At 40.6% G+C, this 20,237-nt stretch overlaps 1 protein-coding gene across 7 annotated transcripts in view; it reads left to right on the top strand.

Moving 5' to 3' along the window:
• ENOX2 (ecto-NOX disulfide-thiol exchanger 2) overlaps positions 1–20,237 on the top strand; it is a 351,546-nt gene that overhangs the window by 229,489 nt on the left and 101,820 nt on the right. The gene's annotated exons all lie outside the window — the stretch shown is intronic.

The following is a 20,237-nucleotide window of genomic DNA, read 5'->3' as shown; positions in this document are numbered from 1 at the left end:
AACAAGTGGTGGATCAGAATTAGAACTCAGATCTATGTAATCCAAAAACCATGATCTTAACCACTGTTATAACCCCATTTTTCCTTCATCCGGGGTCACACAGCATTAAGAGTTGAGAATTTATCATGCTTGGTCTAGCTACAGGTATAGTGGTAGTTGATGGGAGTATATTATGGTTTTAAAAAAATCAGTAATTTGAAAATATGAAGGAGGCGAGAGCAGTGTGAAGTTCTATATAGTAAAGGTAATCGTTTTCTGATTATATGTCAAATTCAGGTGGAGTTTGAAAACTCAAGTCAGGCTGCCTGTAGAGGTAAAGAAGCTAGAAAGGGGCCAGGGCTGCTGGCCCAAGGCAGAGCCATTAGTCACTGTCTACTGCGGCTGTATGTGTATATATAGCTTTGCCCTTAATATTTGAGGATGACCCTGCTGAGGCAGCTAGTTCTCAAGCCAAAGTTCCCATTATCAGTAGGACTTAACATTTGACTTGTTTATGGTGGTCACAGCCAGGGTCCTACCCCCTTGACTTAGACCATGGCCTATAGTTAGTGACTTGTAAAGCAAGGCAACAATATATTCTCAAACCTATCCTTTCAGAGGACAACCAGTGAGAGAACATGAAAGAAGTACAGCTCTTCAGAATTCTACTTTTAGGAGAGAGGAACGATATGGGAAATATTCTCCACTCATGCCCATCTCCCCAAACAAGAACAGTTTCTGTTCTAGGTCTTAAACTTAGCGCAAACATAACCTTGTCTCCTACACCTTTTCGGATAGCCACAGTACCATGATGATTGGCTTATCTTTCAAAACCAGTTTAAAGTAACCTCCTCCAGCTTAACATCACTTGCTCTATGGCCCCCTCCTTCGTGCACCACCACATCTCACCCAAGCAGAGTAATTGCCTTCCCCTTCTTCATATGGAAACTCTGGTGGCGTAGTGGTTAAGTGCTACGGCTGCTAGCCAAAGGGTCGGCAGTTCGAATCCGCCAGGTGCTCCTTGGAAACTCTATGGGGCAGTTCTACTCTGTCCTATAGGGTTGCTATGAGTCGGGATCGACTCAACGGTACTGGGTTTGGTTTGGGGTTTTTCTTCATATCTTGTTTAGCCTTTATCAAACTACAGTAATTTTTGTTTTTGGTTTCACGTCTGTCCCTTCCACTAGTCTATAAGCCCCTCAAAGGGCAAGGGAACATATATTTTTCACCTTGGTACCACTACATAGTACATGGATTTACAAAATCTGTTAATAGTCACAATTTATCCTGAAGCCCTGCAATGACCTCACTGAAAGATTCAGATGCAGCTAGCAAGTACTGACCTCCTGTGTTGTTGTCACAACCTTGTGACAGGAGTGGTATCATGCTTATTTACAGTCTAGGAAACTGAAGCGCTGTGCGGTTCTCAAGTTTGTAGTGGGCATAAAAGAGAGCTAGGACGCTGGTCAAGGAGCCCTGGTGGCACAGTGTTTAAAGTGCTCAGCTACTAACTGAAAGTTCAGCAGTTCGAATCCACCAGCTGCTCTGCAGGAGAAAGGTGTGGCAGCCTGTGTCCATAAAGATTACAGCCTCGGAAACCCAATTCTGCCACGGAACGGGGAGAATCATAGACTGTAATCCAGAAAACCCAAGTTCTACTCTGTCCCATAGGGTCACTATGAGTCCAAATCAACTCACCAGCAAAATGAGTAGGGTGCTTGTTAAACAGGCCTATTCCTCAGCCCTAGCCAGAATGGAAACCTCAGCAGTGGAGCCTGTTAGGAAGCATCCCAGGTGATCCGGATGCATGTGGCTGGAGCGCACTTGGAGAAACACAGGTGTACGTGATTGCCGTAGGTCACACAGCGAGTAAATGGTAGAGCCACCGTTCAAACTCAGGCTTCTAACTCCAGATCTAGGCCATTCTATACTTCTCTTTGTTGTACTCTGCCTCCTGTGGCAAGGAAGTGGACTGAAACATGTGGGAAGGATTTTAAGCAACAAGGGCTAAAGCAGAACACTTTGCGGATTAACCCCAGGGCTGTCTTTTTTCTCCAAAGAATCTTGCCAGACTTTCAACAGCATAGCATTAGAGTTGTCAAATACCCTCTTATCCAGCTTACCTCAGAAATGTATAGACTTGGAGCTTTGGGAATTTACAGAGCTTATGCTTCTATTTCTTCTTTCTCTACCCCACTCCTCCACTGGCCACCCCTGTTAACTTAAAGCGCAAGCTCAGTACCTGAAATGCAGTTAGTTGATTTATTAAATATTAGTGTTCCTAGTTGAAGACCAGTAGCTACAGAATTTGGGGTCCCGGCAGTAATATTAATGTCTGTTTCAAAACCAGGGAAAGAAATGTGTGATTTACTAGGCACTTAGTGCAAATGTTAAAGGAGCTGGAGTAGTGTCAGATTTTTGAAGCCCCTTTGTGCTTTTTGCTGAGCTCAGCTGCTAATCAAAAAGTCAGCAGTTCGAATTCACCAGCCGCTTGTTGGAAACCCTATGGGGCAATTCTGCTCTGTCCTATGGGATCGCTATGAGTTAGAATCAACTCAGTAGCGACTTTTTTTTTTAACCTAAATATTAGGTGAGAAAATGTGAAATAAATGTGATAATGTAACCCTAAAGAGTAGGGGGCCACAGTCAACCATTCACTCTAGACCAGGTTAACATTTGTCCTCTGGTATCTCAGAAGACCAAGAAGCAGGGGGAGACTCATAGACCATAAGCCAGAAAAGCCCAAGGGAGCCTCGCTAGGGCAACCAGCCACTGCATTTCCTGACTGAGGAAGCTCAGTCCCATGGCTGAACCTGCTGGGGCTCCAGAACCCCTGAATCCAGCCCCACCTTGAAGTGGCTAGGATTATCCCAGAGATTCTTTAGCCTGTGCCAGCCCACCCTGAAATAACAAGGGAGGTCCCTTGCTCCAGCTCAGGGAAGTGTGAGAAGAGACCCGCATAGGGCAGCTGAATGGTTTCTTTCTAAGCCAGGAAAAAGGAAGGGAAAGATAAAGGAAAAAAAAAGTTGCTGGTAGTGGATTTCAACTCGTGGTGACCCCATGTGTATAGAGTAGAGCTGCTCCGTAGGGTTTTTAAGGCTGTGACTTTTCCTAAAGCAGATCACCAGGCCTTTCTTCCGAGGCACCACTGGATGTGTTCAAACCACCAATTTTTCAGTTAGTAGTTGAGCACTTAAATGTTTGCACCACCCAGGGACTCCTAAAGATAAAAGAAAAACCAAAAAACCAAACCCATTGCCGTCATGTCCATTCTGACTCATAACGACCCTATCCCTTTCATGACCAGCAGGACATACAACACCCACCTACATTTTTCACCTCTTGGGTTTATTGGGAAGCTGCTTTTCTACTGACAGTACATGTTGCCAGCAGGTGTGGAACTGTATAACTGTTTGAAACCAAAGAAAACAGGTGTGTGCCACAAATTACTGTTTTTACAGGGTATTGTATTTTTATTTATTTATTTTTTATTGTATTAGGTGATATATCTTGGAGGTATGATTGTGCAAAACTTTTGCATTTTTTGGCTTTTGTACAGTGAGAGAAGCCTTGTAAATATTTTCCAGGTTGCTGTGTGTTATTTGAAAGTTGCATTTATCATCCCTCCATCCTACCCCCCAAGTCCAGAGGGACATAATGTGTCTGACATAATCCTACCCCCAGAGTATAGAGAGACGTATGTGTCTCACATGGTATTATTTAAAATCCATATTAGCTACCAAAAATTCAGACACAATGATTGAGCATGCATTCCATTAATGAAAAAACAACAAAAAATTAAAAGTGAAAAATAATTGGGTCTTGAAAGGGCTATAGGACAGACTAGAACTGTCCCATAGGGTTTCCGAGGCTGTAAATCTTTACGGAAGCAGACTGTCACATCTTTCTCCTGCAAAGTGGCTGGTGGGATGAACCACCAACCTTTTGCTTAGCAGCCAAGTGCTTAACTACTGTGCCACCAGGGCTCCTTAAGATAAAGGAAGGGGGATTAAAATCATGTTTGAGTACTTGCTCTATGCCAAATATTGGGTTCAACATTATTCAGAGTATATAGCTCAGTGGTTAAAGGTGTGGGCTCTGGAGCCAGACTGCCTGAAATTGAATTCCAACTTCAGCACTAACTATATCTGTGACCTTGGGCAACTCCTAACTTCTCGTGTCTCATTTTCTTTAACTGTAAAATGGACAGTTACAATAAATGTTACCTGTATCATATAGGACACAGTGGTTAAACATTCGGCTGCTAATCAAAACGTCAGCAGTTCGAATCCACCAGCCACTTCTTGGAAACCCTATGGGGCAGTTCCACTCTGTCCTACAGAGTCGGAATCAACTGAACAGCAGTGGAGTTACATCATAGGGTTGTTGTGAGGACTTGATTACATAATACATGTAAAGCCCTGGTAGCGTAACAGTTAAGTGCTCAGCTGCTAACTGAAAGGTTAGCAGTTCAGACCTACCCAGTGACTCTGCAGGAGAAAGACCTGGTAATCTCCTGTAAAGGTTACAGCCAAGAAAACCCTATGGGGCAGTTCTACTCTGTCACTTGGGGTCACTATGAATCAAAAATTAATAGCAAGAACAACAAAGCACTAAAACAGGTTTTAGCACATAATAGCATTTAATAAATGTTAAGAATCAACATCATTATCCTAAGTACCTGAAAGACAGGCATCATTATCCTCAATGGTAGATGAACAAACAGGCTAAAAAGTTTGTAGAACTTGCGCCTAAAGTCACACAGCTAGTAGGTACTAGAGCCAAGATTTTATTTTAGATTTATATGGCTCCATTATATCTTGTTGCCTTCATAAATGTTGGCTATATGCTGTGAGTTCCTTGGAGAGGTGCCTACCAAAACCTGTGGCCTTATTCTTCCCCACTACATACCGCCCCCCACCACCACCAGCATACAACTGCCATCTGGAGGGCTGGCTGGGCTCCCTAGCTTCTTATGTTGTTGTCGTTAGGTGCCATTGAGTCAATTATGACTCATAGTGACTCCATGTGACAGAGTAGAACTGCCCCATAGAGTTTCATAGGCTGCAGTCTTTACATGAGCCGATCACCAGTACTTTTCTCCCAAGGAGCCACTGGGTAGGTTTGAACCACCAACCTTTTGGACAGCAGTTAACTGTTGTATCACCAAGTCTCCTACAGCTTCTTATAGATCTAATGCAAACCTTGAACATCCTTTTAACTGTTCCAATACAGAGGTAGCTGTCTCCAGGACCTTCATGCTTATAGATAGAACAATGAATCTTCCAGGATGTGGTTTGGTTTGTGAAAACTCCCTCTACCCTAGGTTCTCATTTGCATACCTTGAGGATCGAGCTAAGATCTTGCTCTCTCACGCCACCACACTCACAACCCATGTGAGAATGATTACGTACTGTATAGGCTAGCATAAGGACTCTTCCCTTCCTTTCCTTTTTCCTTCCTTCCCTTCCATATCACCTCCTCGCCTCCTCTCCCCCGCCTTTCTCTTTCACTTCCCCTCCCCAAGAAGGAATACATTGTGACATCCTGATCCCCTTGAGTGGCTCTTTGATCCACACCTGGTAACACTCATGAGCAGGTAAAGCCCCTGCTTGTCTAATAGAACCATCTATCTTAAACCATCTGGGAGCCTTGTCTTACAAAAGCACATGTCAGTTTTCTCACCCTGCATAACCATGATGCAAGCTGTGGCGTCACCGTTGTTGACGTCTATGATGGGGAAGAAAGGAGGGTCTGTGCCAGGGGTCTCAGCGCATTGTTCACAAACGATGGATTGTTAATTTTCAAAGAAAATGAAGAGTGTTTCAAAATAACACCCGCAACACACAATATATTGCTTCATGAGCAATAAATACCAAGCAGAAAATAAAACCTTGAGCCCTAGGCTTAATGCAGACCCAAAGTATGATTTATTCTACTGTTTCTCTTAGCCAGAGAAGAGAAAGCACAACATTATTCAGTGCTAGGACACCAACCCTGCCCTCGTACCTTAATCTTTCACAACAAATACTTCTTGGGTGCCTACTGTGTGCAAGATCCTGTGTGGAGTACCCAGAGTTGGGGTTGTCTTCTCTGTTTTGTGCTAACCTTTTCTAAACTTTCTCTTTCTTTGCTTTGTCACTGTGTGCCTAATGTTATTTCCAGGATCACTCCCTAAATAGTATGCCGCCTCCTTCCACGGGCCTGGAATCCCTGGAATACCCTCAAGGGACTAACAAATATGATTGTTACATGCACATTTATTTTAGTAAATTTAATTACATTAAATTCTCAAATTCTAGACAGCTCCTTATTATACATGAAGACTCTCTCTGTGATGAAAATTATTCCCCCATTCTCATGTTCATCTTTCTTGAAGTTTATATTTTTGTAATTGTGATTTTCTTACATTATGAGTCTGTAAACATGGAATCCCTTGGGTGTGATACATAGAAGGAACCTTCTATGTTATTAGAGTCCTGGGGGTGTTGATCAGAATAGTCTTGACATCGCATGGGCATAAGGGAAGGAGGTGTGGACATAAACTATGGAAGTTGGGGATAGGATGCTCTTGTTTGCTGTAGGTGACTGTCCTGTGTACTGTAGAATGTTTAGCAGCGTCTCTGGCCTCTACCCACTAGATTGTAGTAGCGACCCCTCCTATAGCTGTGATAACTAGAAATGTCTTAATACATTGCCTAATGTCCTCTAGGAGGCACATTTAGCCCCAGTTAAGAACCACTGCAAGAGAGGACATGAGGAGCACCCAGCTGTATAATGATGAGCTCTATAACCTTCCCAGCTCAAATATTCTATAACTTCATGACTCCCTTGGTTTTATATAGCATGGTAGTTAAAAGCCTGGATTTTAGAGCTAGACTGCCTTGCCTGGGTTTGAATCCTAGTTCCACTGAAAGTTAGCTGTATGACTGTCTTAGTTATCTAGTGCTACTATGACAGAAATACCACAAGTAGATGGCTTTAACAAACAGAAATTTATTTCCTCACAGTAAAATAGGCAAAAAGTCCAAATTCAGGGCATCAGCTCCAGTAAATTTATTTCCTCACAGTAAAGTAGACAAAAAGTCCAAATTCAGGGTGTCAGCTCCAGGGGAAGGCTTTCTCTGTCAGCCTTCTCTTCTCATCAATCTTCCCCTGGACTAGGAGCTTCTCTGCACAGGGACCCCGGGGTCCAAAGGACACGCTCTGCTCCGGCACTGCTGTCTTGGTGGTATGAGATCCCCCACTCTCTGCTTACTTCCCTTTCCTTTTATCTCTTGTAAGGTAAAAGGTGGTGCAGGCCACACCCCAGGGAAACTCCCCTTACATTGGATCAGGGATGTGACCTTAGTAAGGGTGTTACAGTCCCATCCTAATCCTCTTTAACATAAAATTATAATCACAAAATGGAGGACAACTACACAATACTGGGAATCATGGCCCAGCCAAATTGATACACACATTTTTGGAGGGACATAATTCAATCCATGACAATGACCTTAGACAAGTTGCTTAATCGCTGTATTCCTGTTACCTCATCAGTAAAATGAAGATAATGAGAGCACCTACTTCATAGGATTGTTGAGACTTTTAAATTAATGTGCATAAACTGCCTAAAACAATGCCTGATGCATAGTAAGCATTATATAAATGTTAAGTATTATTAATCTTATTATAATTACCATCATTAACACTACTGTATGCCATTTACCTAAGTCCTGGTATGCTCCAGAGGTCTGATGTCCCACCCAGCTTTGGACCACTGGGTGGTCCAAAATAACTAGAGGGCTAAGTCAGGACAACACAGTGCAAACAGATTTTATATGCCTATGAGTCTATGAAATAGACAATGCGGGCAAGCCCCACTTTGTACAATTGCTGAGTTCTTGAGGAGTTCAGTTATTTAAAAGCAAACTTACTGGCATCTGCTTTGAGCTAGGCACTGTAGAATATACAAAATTAAATGAAGTTTATGTCACTTGCCCTCAAGGAACTAACAAGTATGCCTGCTGTATGCACATTCGTTTTAGTAAATTTAATTACATTAAATTCTCAGAGAAAAAAGAGATGCTAACTTCAATAATTTTGGAAATAAGTAGAGACTGTAAATATAAACACAAAACAATCTGTCCATAGTCAATCTAATTGGTAAAGTTGTTTCTCATGGGGTACAGGTTAACAGTTCTGAAACCACTATAAACAATACTACATGTAGGGAATGAACAAATAAGAATTTGATGGCCAGTGGGGGGAGCCAGGTTTCTTATTGTTGGAGTAGGAGGTTGCATGTACAGATAAGAAAGGGGGAATGTTAGAATGAAACATGTGCTGTTGATTTAGTATTGGACATATCAGCATGAACTTGTGTTTAGCTTAGTAAAGACGGTATAGTTGTTAGGTGCCATCAAGTCAATTCTGACTCATAGTGACCCTATGTACAGCAGAACAAAACATGGTCTGGTCCTGCGCCATCCTCACAATCATTGCTATGTTTGAGCCCATTGTTGCAGCCACTGTGTCAATCTATGTCCTTGAGAGTCTTCCTCTTTTTCACTGACCCTCTACCTTACCAAGCATGATGTCCTTCTTCAGGGACTGCTCCCTCCTGATAACATGTCCAAAGTACGTGAGACGAAGTCTTGCCATCCTCACTTCCAAAGAGCTCTCTGGCTGTACTTCTTCCAAGACAGACTTGTTTGTTCTTCTGGCAGTCCATGGCGTATTTAATATTCTTTGCCAATACCATAATTCAAAGGCATCAATTCTTCCTTGGTATTCTTTATTCGTTGTCCAGCTTTCACATGCATATGAGGCTTTTGAAAATACCATGGCTTGGCTGAGACGCACCTTAGTCCTCAAAGTGACATTTTTGTTTTTCAGCACTTTGAAGAGGTCTTTTACAGCAGATTTGCCCAATGCAATACGTCCTTTGATTTCTTGACTGCTGCTTTCATGGGTGTTGGTTGTGGACCCAAGTAAAATGAAATCCTTAACAACTTCGATATTTTCTGTTTATCATGAGTTGGCTCATAGGTCCAGTTATGAGGATTTTTGTTTTTGTTTTTTTATGTTGAGGTGTAATCCATACGGAAGGCTGTAGTCATTGCTTTTCATCAGTAAGTGCTTCAAGTCCTCTTCAATTTCAGCAAGCAAGGTTGTGTCATCTGCATATTGCAAGTTGTTAATGCCTCTTCCTCCAAAAGTGATGTTGTGTTCTTCCTCATACAGTCCAGCTTATCCGATTATTTGCTCAGCATGCAAATTGAATAAGTATGGTGAAAGGATACCACCATGACTCACACCTTTCCTGATTTTAAGCCACACAGTATCCCCTTGTTCTGTTCAAACGAACATGAGCATAAGTAAGTGTTCTGGAATTCCCGTTCCTTGTAATGTTATCCATAATTTGTTATGATCCACACAGTCGAATGCCACTGCATAGTCAATGAAACAAAGGTAAACATCTCTCTGGTATTTTCTGTTTTCAGCCAAGATCCCTCTCAAGTCAGCCATGATATTCCTGGATCCATGTCCTCTTGTGAGTCTGGCTTGAAATTCTGGCAGTTTCCTATCCATGTACTGCTGCAATGGTTTTTAAGTTATCTTCAGCAAAATTTTACTTGCATGTGATATTAATGATATTGTTCAATAATTTCCTCATTCTGTTGGATCACTTTTCTTTGGAATAGGCACAAATATGGATCTCTTCAAGCCTGTTAGTCAGGTAGCTGTTTTCCAAATTTCTTGGCATAGACGGGTGAGCACCTACAGTGCTGCATCCGTTTGTTGAGACATCTCAGTTGGTGTTCCGTCAGTTCTTGGAGCCTTGTTTTTTGTCAGTGCCTTCAACGTAGTTTGGACTTAATCCTTGAGTACCGTTGGTTCTTGATCATATGTTACCTTCTGAAATGGTTAAACGATGACCAATTCTTTTTGGTACAGTGACTGTATATTCCTTCCATCATCTTTTGACACTGCCTGCATCGTTGAACATTTTGCCCATAGAATCCTTCAAAATTACAACTCGAGGCTTGCATTTTTTCTTCAGTTCTTTCAACTTGAGAAGTGCCAAGCATGTTCTCCACTTTTAGCTTTCCAATTCCAGATCTTTGCACATTTCATTATAATACTTTACTTTGTCTTCTTGAGGTGCCCTTTGAAATCTTCTGTTCAGCTTTTTATTTCAGTATTTCTTCCATTCTCTTTAGCTACTAGAAGTTCAAAAGCAAGTTTCAGAGTCTCTTCTGACATCCATTTTGGTCTTTTTTTTTTTTGCGACCTTTTGCTTACTTCTTGATGTCATCTTACAACTCATTCGGTCTTTGGTCATTAGTGTTCAATGTGTCAAATCTGTTCTTGAGTGGGGCTCCAGATTCAGGTGGGATGTACTCAAGGTCATACTTGGGTTCTCGTGGACTTGTTTTAATTTTCTTCCACTTCAGCTTTTTTTCAGCTTACCTTGTATATGAGCAATTGATGGTCTGTTCTGCAGTCCGCCCCTGGCCTTGTTCTGATCGATGATACTGAGCTTTTCCATTGTATCTTTCCACGGATGTAGTCGATTTCGTTTCTGTGTTTTCCATATGGTGAGGTCCATGTATATAGTCACCATTAATGTTTTTGAAAAAAGGTATTTGCAATGAAGAAGTCGTTGGTCTTGCAAAATTCTATCATGTGATCTCCTGCATAGTTTTTGTCACCAAGGCTATATTTTCCAACTACCTATCCTTCTTTGTTTCTGACTTTTGCATTCCAATCACCAGTAATTATCAGTGCACCCTGATTGCATGTTTGATTAATTTCATACTGCAGAAGTTGGTAAAAATCTTCAATTTCCTCATCTTTGGCATTAGTGGTTGGTGCATAAATTTGAATAATAGGCATATTAACTGGTCTTACTTGTAGGCATATGGATATTATCCTATCATTGACAGTGTTGTACTTCAGGATAGATCTTGAAATCTTTTGATGATGAATGCAACGCCATCCCTCTTCAATTTGTCATTCACGGCATAGTAGGCAATATGATTGTCTGATTGAAAATGGCCAATACCAGTCCATTTCAGCTCACCAGTGCCTAGGATATCAATCTTTATGTGTTCCCATTTCATTTTTACGACTTCGAATTTTCCTAGATTCATGCTTTTCGTACATTCCATGTTCTGATTATTAATGGATATTTGCAGTAGTTTCTTCCCATTTTGCATCGTGCCACATAAGCAAATGAAGGTCCCAAAAGCTTGACTCCATCCATGTCACTAAGGTCAGCTCTACTTTGAGGAGGCACTTATTCCCTAGTAGTATTTTGAGCGCCTTGCAACCTGAGGGGCTCATCTTCCAGCACTATATCAGACAGTGTTCTGCTGCTATTCATAAGATTTTTACTGGCCAGTTTTTTCAGAAGCAGATCTCCAGGTTCTTCTTCCTAGCCTGTCTTAGTCTGGAAGCTCTGCTGAGACCTGTCCATCATAGGTGACCCTGCTGGTATTTGAAATACTGGTGGCATAACTTCCAGCATCACGGCAACATGCAAGCCACCACAGTATGACAAACTGACAGATGTGTGGTGGTTAATAAAAATATACATGAATAATTACAGATATGTGTGTATATGCAGGTTAGCAAGCTCTGTCCATTGAAAGGGCCTAGAAGCAACAACTCACTAGTAGCGACAAGCACACCCATCACCCAGATCTTGGTTTCTGATAGTGTTTTCCATTAAAAGGGACTAATATTTCTTTGAGAAATGACTGATTCTAGGCCTGGGATAGGAACTATACAAGAGCCTAGAGCATTTTTAGATCCAGAAAGTGGGGAATTGCTAAACAAAAAAACAACAAAAGCCACTGCGATGGAGGTATATCAGAGGGACAGAGGAACCAACTGAAATAGCTCTAATGACCAAAGCTGGAAAATTGAGCAATAAAATATAATGTAGAATTGGATTTTAACTCAAAGTATAAAATAAATATCCATGAATCTAAGCTGATATTAAAAAAATTATTGAATAAATACCTTTATTCTTCCCCTTGAGAGTAAAAAAAAACGTAGGATCCATTTTGTCACTAATCAGGCCAGACTACTTATCATAATGTCTTAAAATATAGCTTCAAATGATTGCATTTCTAGCTGTTGTATTTTTCTTTTCAACAATAAAGTGGTGCCATTATAACCATATGATCCAGCAGCTCCTCACCTAGGTATATACCCAAAAGAATCAAAAGCAGGCACGCAAACATGATTGTTCATTGTAGCATTGTTCATATTAGCCGAAAGATGGAAACAACTCAAGTGTCCATCAACAGATGAATGGATAAACAGGTGTGGCCTATACAAATAATAGAATGTTACCCAGCCGTAAAAAGAAATGAAGTTCTTATACATGGACAAACCTTGAAAACATTATGCTGAGTGAAATAAGCCAGTCACAAAAGGACAAATATTGTGTGATTCCACTTATATTAAATATCTAGAATTAGCAAATTCATAACAAACAGGAAGATTAGAGGTTGCCAGGAGCTGAGGGGAGAGGAGAAAGGGGAGTTATTGCTTAATTGCTTAATTTTGGGGGGTGATGGTGGCACAACACTGTGAGTGTGATTAATGCCACTGGATTGTATACTTAAATTTATAAAATGGCAAATTTTATGTCTATGTATTTTACCACAATAAAATAATTTTTATTTCTAAAAACAAACAATGGGTATAAACTTGGATATATGAGAAAGAGAATTGTAGGAGAATAAACAGAGAAGGAGGGTTTTGTCTTGTTAAAAGAATATAGTTGGAGAGAAAACACCACCTTACTGTCCTCATTTCAAATGAAATAAGGAAACATTTGAAATAATTAATTTCACCGTAAGATGAGTGTTATCACAGAATGTGGGTGTGTATGTATTGCCTTTGAGATCAAATAATTTTGACAGCAATTGACTAGTTAATCAGTGAAGCATAAGCAATACTAAAATAAACAGATGGCAGTGATTTGGTAGTTTTGGAGCGATATCGAGTTAAAGTGGGTGATCAGTTCCAAATCTTTTGTTCTTTGGGTGCTAATGAACTTTTGTTCCAAAGTGCCATATCTTCCGTCAGATTACCTAGAAAGCACTCATTCACAACTACTCTATAACCTCTGACCACTTGAAGAGTTGCCATGCAAGCAGAATAGCAGAACCAATATGGCAGGACATGCTCTATTTTGAAGACCATTTGACAGTTTGCACTTGCCTTCTGAATACACACGGCCAGTGCCAGTGATTTAGGAATCATGGGGAAATGAGCAATCTCTTCCATTGATGAAGTGGGACTACTTTGATAAAAACACTTACAGAAGTTGCTGGGTGTCCATTTTTAGTCTGAAAAGTGAATCAGGCCAGGACTGAACTTTCCCACCAAGTAATGATTCTGAATAGATGTTTGGCATAGCATGTTTTGTTAGTACAGACCTGAGATCCAGATTGCTACCAAAGAGACAATCATCTGGAATTTCTCTTTGAAAATAAAATTTTTACAAGCTTGCTTATATGTATGACTGTGCCTACATGGAAAAAAATATTACAGCTAATGAGATCAAACTGAATTATTAGTTGGGTGCATCTATCCCTGCTTGTAACTCAGCAGATTCCTACATATAAATTCAGTTGTCCTGGAGACAGAGCAGTTTAACAATAAGACAATTTAGCGTTCTGAAAGGTATATAAATAATCAATTTGAGTGTCCATTCCATAGATAGCTATTGTGCCCAAAATCACTGTAAGTTGATTTTCTTTATTATTTATTTAAATATCTCTTGAACACCTACTCTATACCAGACACTGAATTAAGTAATGAGGAAACAAAGATACCTAAAACCCAGTCCCTGGCCTAACAGAGTATACAGGCTAGCAGAGGAGAGACCCAGTAATTACAATGCAAGGTTGTTGTTGTGAGATGCCGTAGAGTCAGGTCCGACTCATAGCAACCCTATGTACAACAGAGTGAATCACTTCCCTGTCCTACACCATCCTCACAATCGTTGCTATGTTTGAGCCCATTGTTGCAGCTACTCTGTCAATCCATCTCATCAAGGGCTGCTGACCCTCTACCTTACCAAGCGTAATGTCCAGCTCCAGGAACTTGTCCCTCCTGGTAACATGTCCAAAGAATGTGAGATGAGGTCTTGCCATCCTCACTTCCAAGAAGCACTCTGGCAGTACTTCTTCCAAGACACACTTGTTCGTTCTTCTAGAAGTCCATGGTTTATTCAATATTCTTCACCAGCACCATAATTCAAAGGCATCGATTCTTCTTCAGTGTTCAGTATTCATTGTCGAGCTTTCGCATGCATACAAGGTGATTGAAAATATCATGGCTTCAGTCAGGTGCGCTTTAGTCCTCAAAGTGACATCTTTGCTTCTCAACACTGAAAAGGCCTTTTGCAGAAGTTTTGCCCAATGCCATATGTCATTTAATTTCTTGGCTACTGTTTTCATGGGCACTGACTGTGGACCCAAGTAAAATGAAATCCTTGACAACTTCAATATTTTTCCCTTTATCATGATTTTGTTTATACGTCCAGTTGTGAGGATTTTTGTTTTCTTTACATTGAGGCCTATTCCATACTGAAGGCTATGGTCTTTGAAGTCTTTGATCTTCATCAGTAAGTGCTTCAAGTCCTCTTCATTTTCAGCAAGGAGGGTTGTGTCATATTGCACGTCATTAATGAGTCTTCCTCCAATCCTGACGCCACATTCTTCTTCATATAGTCCAGTGTCTCGAATTATTTGCTCAGCATACGGATTGAATAAGTGTGGAGAAAGAACACAACTCTGATGCACACCTTCCCGGATTTTAAACCACACAGTATCCCCTAGTTCTGTTCAAATGACTGCCTCTTGGTCTATGTACAGGTTCCACCTGAGCAGTTAAGTATTCTGGAATTCCCATTCTTTGCAATATTATCCATAATTTTTTATGATCCACACAGATACCTTTGTAAAGTCAATAAAACACAGGTAAACATCTTTCTGGTATTCTCTACCTTCAGCCAAAATCCATCTGACATCAGCAATGATATCCCTCATTCCACGTCCTCTTCTGAATTTGGCTTTTAACTTCTGGCAGTTCCCTGTCGATATACTGCTGAAGCCGCTTTTGAATGATCTTCAGCAAAATTTTACTTGCGCGTGATGTTGATATAATTTGATAATTTCCACGTTCTCTTGACTGAGCTTTCTTCGGAATGGGCAGAAATATGGATCCGTTCCAATCTGTTGGGTAGGTAGTTATCTTCCAAATTTCTTGGCATAGATAAGTGAGCACCTACAGTGCTGCATCTGTTTGTTGAAACATCTCAATTGGTATTCTGTCAATTCCTGGAGTCTTGCTTTTCACCGATGCCTTCAGTGCAGCTTGGACTTCTTCCTTCAGTACCATCGGTTCGTGATCATATGCTATCTCCTGAAATGGTTGAACATCAACCAGTTCTTTTTGGTACAGTGACTCTGTGTATTCCTTCCATCTTCTTTTGATGCTTCCTGCATCATTCAATATTTTGCCCATAGAATCCTTCAAAATTGCAACTTGAGGCTTGAATTTTTCCTTCTGTTCTTTCAGCTTGACAAATGTTGAGCGTGTTCTCTTCACTTTTGGTTTTCTAACTCCAGGTTTTTGCACATTTCATTACAATACTTTGTCGTCTTAGGCCGCCCTTTGAAATCTTCTGTTCAGCTCTTTTACTTCATTATTTGTTCCATTTGCTTTAGCTACTCTACATTCAAGAGCAAGTTTCAGAGTCTCTTCTGACATCCATTTTCGTCTTTTTTTTTTCTGCTTTTTTAATGACCTTTTGCTTTCTTCACATATGATGTCCTCGATGTCATCCCACAGCTCACCTGGTCTTTGGTCATTAGTGTTCAGGGCATCAAATCTGTTCTTGGGATGGTATCCAAATTCAGGAGGAATATACTTAAGGCCGTATTTTGGCTCTCATAGACTTATTTTAATTTTCCTCAGCTTCAACTTGAACTTGCACACGAGCAATTGGTCTGTTCCGCATCCAGCTCCAGCCTTGTTCTGACTAATGATATTGAGCTTTTCTATTGTCTGTTTCCACAGATATAGTGAGTTTAATTCCTGTGTTTTCCATCCAGTGAGGTCAGTGTGTGTGGCCACCATTTATGTTGTTAAAAAAAGGTATTTGCATGAAGTAAGTTGTTGATCTTACAAAGTTTCATCAAGGTCGTGTTTTCCAACTACCAGTCCTTATTTGTTTCCAGCTTTTGCATTCCAATCACCAGTAATTATCAATGCATCTTGATTGCATGTTCGATCAATTTCAGATTGCAGAAGTTGGTAAAAATCTTCAATTACTTCTTCTTTGGCTTTAGTGTTTGGTGCATATATTTGAATAATACTCGTATTATCTGGTCTTCCTTGTGGGCATATGGATATTATCCTATCACTGACAGTGTTTTACTTCAGGATAGATCTTAAAATCTTTTTGACGATAAATGCAACATCATTCCTCTTCAATTTTTTATTCCTAGTGTAGTAGACCATACGATTGTCTGATTCAGAATGGCCAAAACCAGTCCATTTTAGCTCACCAATGTCTAGGATATGGATATTTATGTGTTCCATTTCACTTTTGATGACTTCCAATTTTCCTAGATTCATACTTCTTCCAGTCCATGTTCTGATTATTAATGGATGTTTCCAGCTGTTTCTTCTCGCTTTGAGTCATGGCACATCTGCAAATGAAGGCCCTGAAAGCTTTATTCCACCAATGTCATTAAGGTAAACTCTACTTTGAGGAGGCAGCTCTTTCCCAGTCATCTTTTGAGTACCTTCCAACCTGAGGGGCTCATCTTCCAGCACTATATCAGTGTTCCGCTGCTATTCTTAAGGATTTCGCTGGCCAGTTTTTTTCAGAAGTAGATTTCCGGATCCTTCTTCCTAGTCTGTCTTAGTCTGGAAGCTCCACTGAAACCTGTTCATCATGGATGACCCTGCTGGTATTTGAAATATGGTGGCATAACTTCCAGCATCACAGCAACACGCAAGCCACCACAGTATGACAAACTGACAGATAATGCAAGGCAGTCAAGGATAAATGCTCTCTTTTTCCTCTTTCCAGGAGTGCTCTTGTACCGAAACTTCCCTGATGAGTAATTTCAAATGATTCCTTCCCAGTGAAGGCTTTCCTGGGATTCCTCACCTCCTCCACCTTCCAACCCTATGCATACACAAAATTTATTCCAGCAGATTTAATCACGCCTTCTGTGTCCGCATAGCACTTTACTCCTAGTTTTATTATAGCACTTATTACAATAATTTATATTTGGTGGTGGTTGTGTGTGCACCTCGCACTATATTGTGTGTTCTTCCAGAGCAGTAAATGAGTTTTGTTCCTAGACCGTAGCATAGGACCCAGCATATAGTAAGACTCACTACAAGTTTGGTTGGGGGAAAGGAGTGAGTGAGTGAATTAACAAACACATGAGAATCAAATTCTAGATAAAACACTATTCGAGCACGTAGGAAGGAGTAATTAATTCCAGTGACGTGGCTTCACAGAGAAGGTAACATTCGAGATGACACTTGAAAAATGAGTAGGATATGACAGGTGGAGATGGCTGTTAGGGGAGGGGATGGAGATGAGACAGGCATTGAAAACAGAACTTCTTAAGAACTAAAGACCTGCATTCATTGTGGTAAAATAATGGTGTTAATTACACATGTTCCTTATAATTTCGTGTAAACAAGCTTAGCAGGACCTCTACTTGCGTACATTTTAACAGACACTTTCAATTGCTATATATTTTGAAAATAGTATAGCACAGTATTTAAAAAAAAAAAAACCGAACTGAAAATTTAGATCATTCTCCTTCCTCCAACTCTCAAATTAGTCCAACGTTGGCTATGTTGGTACATTGTAAATTCTTATTCTTTGATCTCAAAACCTTTGCTGACAAGAATTCCTGATTCTCTTATATTTCCTAGTACTGAAGAGCCAATAAATAGCCAAACTGTTGCAAGTAATTATTTCTGGCATTGATGTCTGGTCCTTTTAAACCTAGCAGTTCCCTTTGTGAGTCATTCTGCAGCCACCAGAGAACATCAGGGTGTGGACTCAGTAATCTCTAAAGGCCCTTCCAGCTATATCAAAAAAACCTAACCAGTTGCTGTTGAGTAGATTCCGACTCATGGCAACTCTTCGAGCTGTAACTCCTTTCCATCAAGTTGATTCCAACTCATGGAGCCCCCATGTGTATGGAGTAGAACTGCACTCTATCGGGTTTTTAAGGCTGTGACGTTTTGGGAGTAGATCGCCAAGGACTTTCTTCTGAGGCACCTCTGGGTGTGCTCGAACTTTCAACCTTTTAGTAGTCAAGCACTTAACCATTTGCACCATCCAGAGACTCCTCCTCCAGCTATAAAAAAACAAATCTGTTGCCGTGGAGTCTGTTCCAACTTGTAGTGACTCTATAGGACAGAGTAGAACTTCCCCATAGGGTTTTCGAGGTGGTAAATCTTTACAGAAGCAGACTGCCACATCTTTCTCCTGCAGAGTAGCTGGTGGATTTAAACCTCCAACCTCTCAGTTAACAAGTGAGCACTCAACCACTGCACTACGAGGGCTCCTTTTGGCTATAACATTCCCTAAATACTTATCTCCCCTGACTGGGAATTGGGAGTCCAAGTAGACCTAACTATCACTATATAAACTCTTGACCCAAGGGATATTGGACGACCCATGTTTGCTTTCTTGATAATATTTACAAGGAGGCTATTTCTAGCCTTGTGATACGCCTTTATGAGAGAGCACTGAAAAATGAGTGTGAGGGCTAGAGTTCTTACAGATGGATAAATCACACGCTCTGAAACCTAACTTCTAACTGCAGTAATGAATGCTTAGGTCCATCAAGCACTCTGTGTGGTGTGTGTGTGGTTTGTGGGGGAGGAGGCATAGGCAGCATAGAAGAACGACAGAAATTATATTTCAGTAAATAGTGCTTTTGGACATTTGCTTGTTCTGACCAATCAATGACCAAAATAGCACATGTATAAATAACCTGGCCAAGGATCATCCCTGATGTTGCCAGGTTGGAAAGATGTGATGGACGTTAACGAGCTACTATTAGAACAGAGTTGCCCTCAGGGTTATAATTGGCAGAAATACATACTGGGAGGTAGGAGAAAAGCCATGGAAAGTTTTTCCTGTGGGTATTAGTAGTCAGAGGGAAATTTCTCAAAATAAGTCTTTTTTGTGTTCAGATGACTATGACTATGTCTCTTCCAGCTGTGTAGTATGTACATGCATATGCATACATAACCTGCTTCTGTGTCTTTGCTTTTGTCATCTCTGCTCCTGGAATGCGTCCCCCCTTCTTTACCTATCCAATTCCTACCTATCACTCAAGGCATGCTCTATAGAAATCTACTCCATTCTTTCAAGTTCTATCTTCATGAAACCTTTCACACTTACTTAGGCCACAGTAGCTCTTCATTCTTCAAATTTCAGTAACATTTCTGGTCTATGTCATTCAAATATTTCATATCTGTTTAATTGGAGATGGTAAAGTGTAGTGGGTAAAAGCATACGTCCTGTGTGACCTTGGTCAATACATGTGACCTTTCTAAATCTCTCATCTATTAAATGGAGATATAAATAGTCTCTGTTTCATAGGGTTGTTCTGAGAGTTAAATGAGAATAATGCATGCCAAGTGCTTTACCTAACATATGGTAAGTGTTTAGGAATTACTAATGGTAATAGTGGCACAGGTGGTGGTAGTAGTAATAATAATAATAATCAGCAGCAGCATCATCAGTCTCTCCAATAGATTGTGCAGCCCTTGAGGGCAGGGACCATGTCTCCTATGTGCTTTTTCTCCAGTATCCCGGTAACCCCAAAAGTACTCAATTGGCTTATTTGATGTCTCTTGATTATATATCCAGCTCTATTCAATGGTACTGCCTCAAAGATATGAAATTGCATCAGGAGTATAATTTTCATTTTTTACTGCCAACTGCGGAAGCCCTTGGATGGTTTTTCTTGGTTTGCATGCATGAGTAGTTTGGATGGAAGCTGCTGAAGTAATCAGATTCAAGTAGACTATGAGAAGAACAGGAAACCTTTAATCATCCCAAGCTCCTGTGGTGTATATACATGAAAGAAAAAAGGGGGAGGGGTGGGAGGAAAGAAGGAAGAAAGTGAGAAAGGATGGAGGGAAGAAACTCTTATACTAAGTATCATCTGATAAACTGCTTTCAAATT

Source organism: Loxodonta africana, chromosome X, assembly GCF_030014295.1.
Source record: "Loxodonta africana isolate mLoxAfr1 chromosome X, mLoxAfr1.hap2, whole genome shotgun sequence".
NCBI lineage: Eukaryota > Metazoa > Chordata > Mammalia > Proboscidea > Elephantidae > Loxodonta > Loxodonta africana.
Note: the sequence above shows the minus strand (reverse complement) of the source record. Positions and strands in the feature narration are given on the sequence as shown.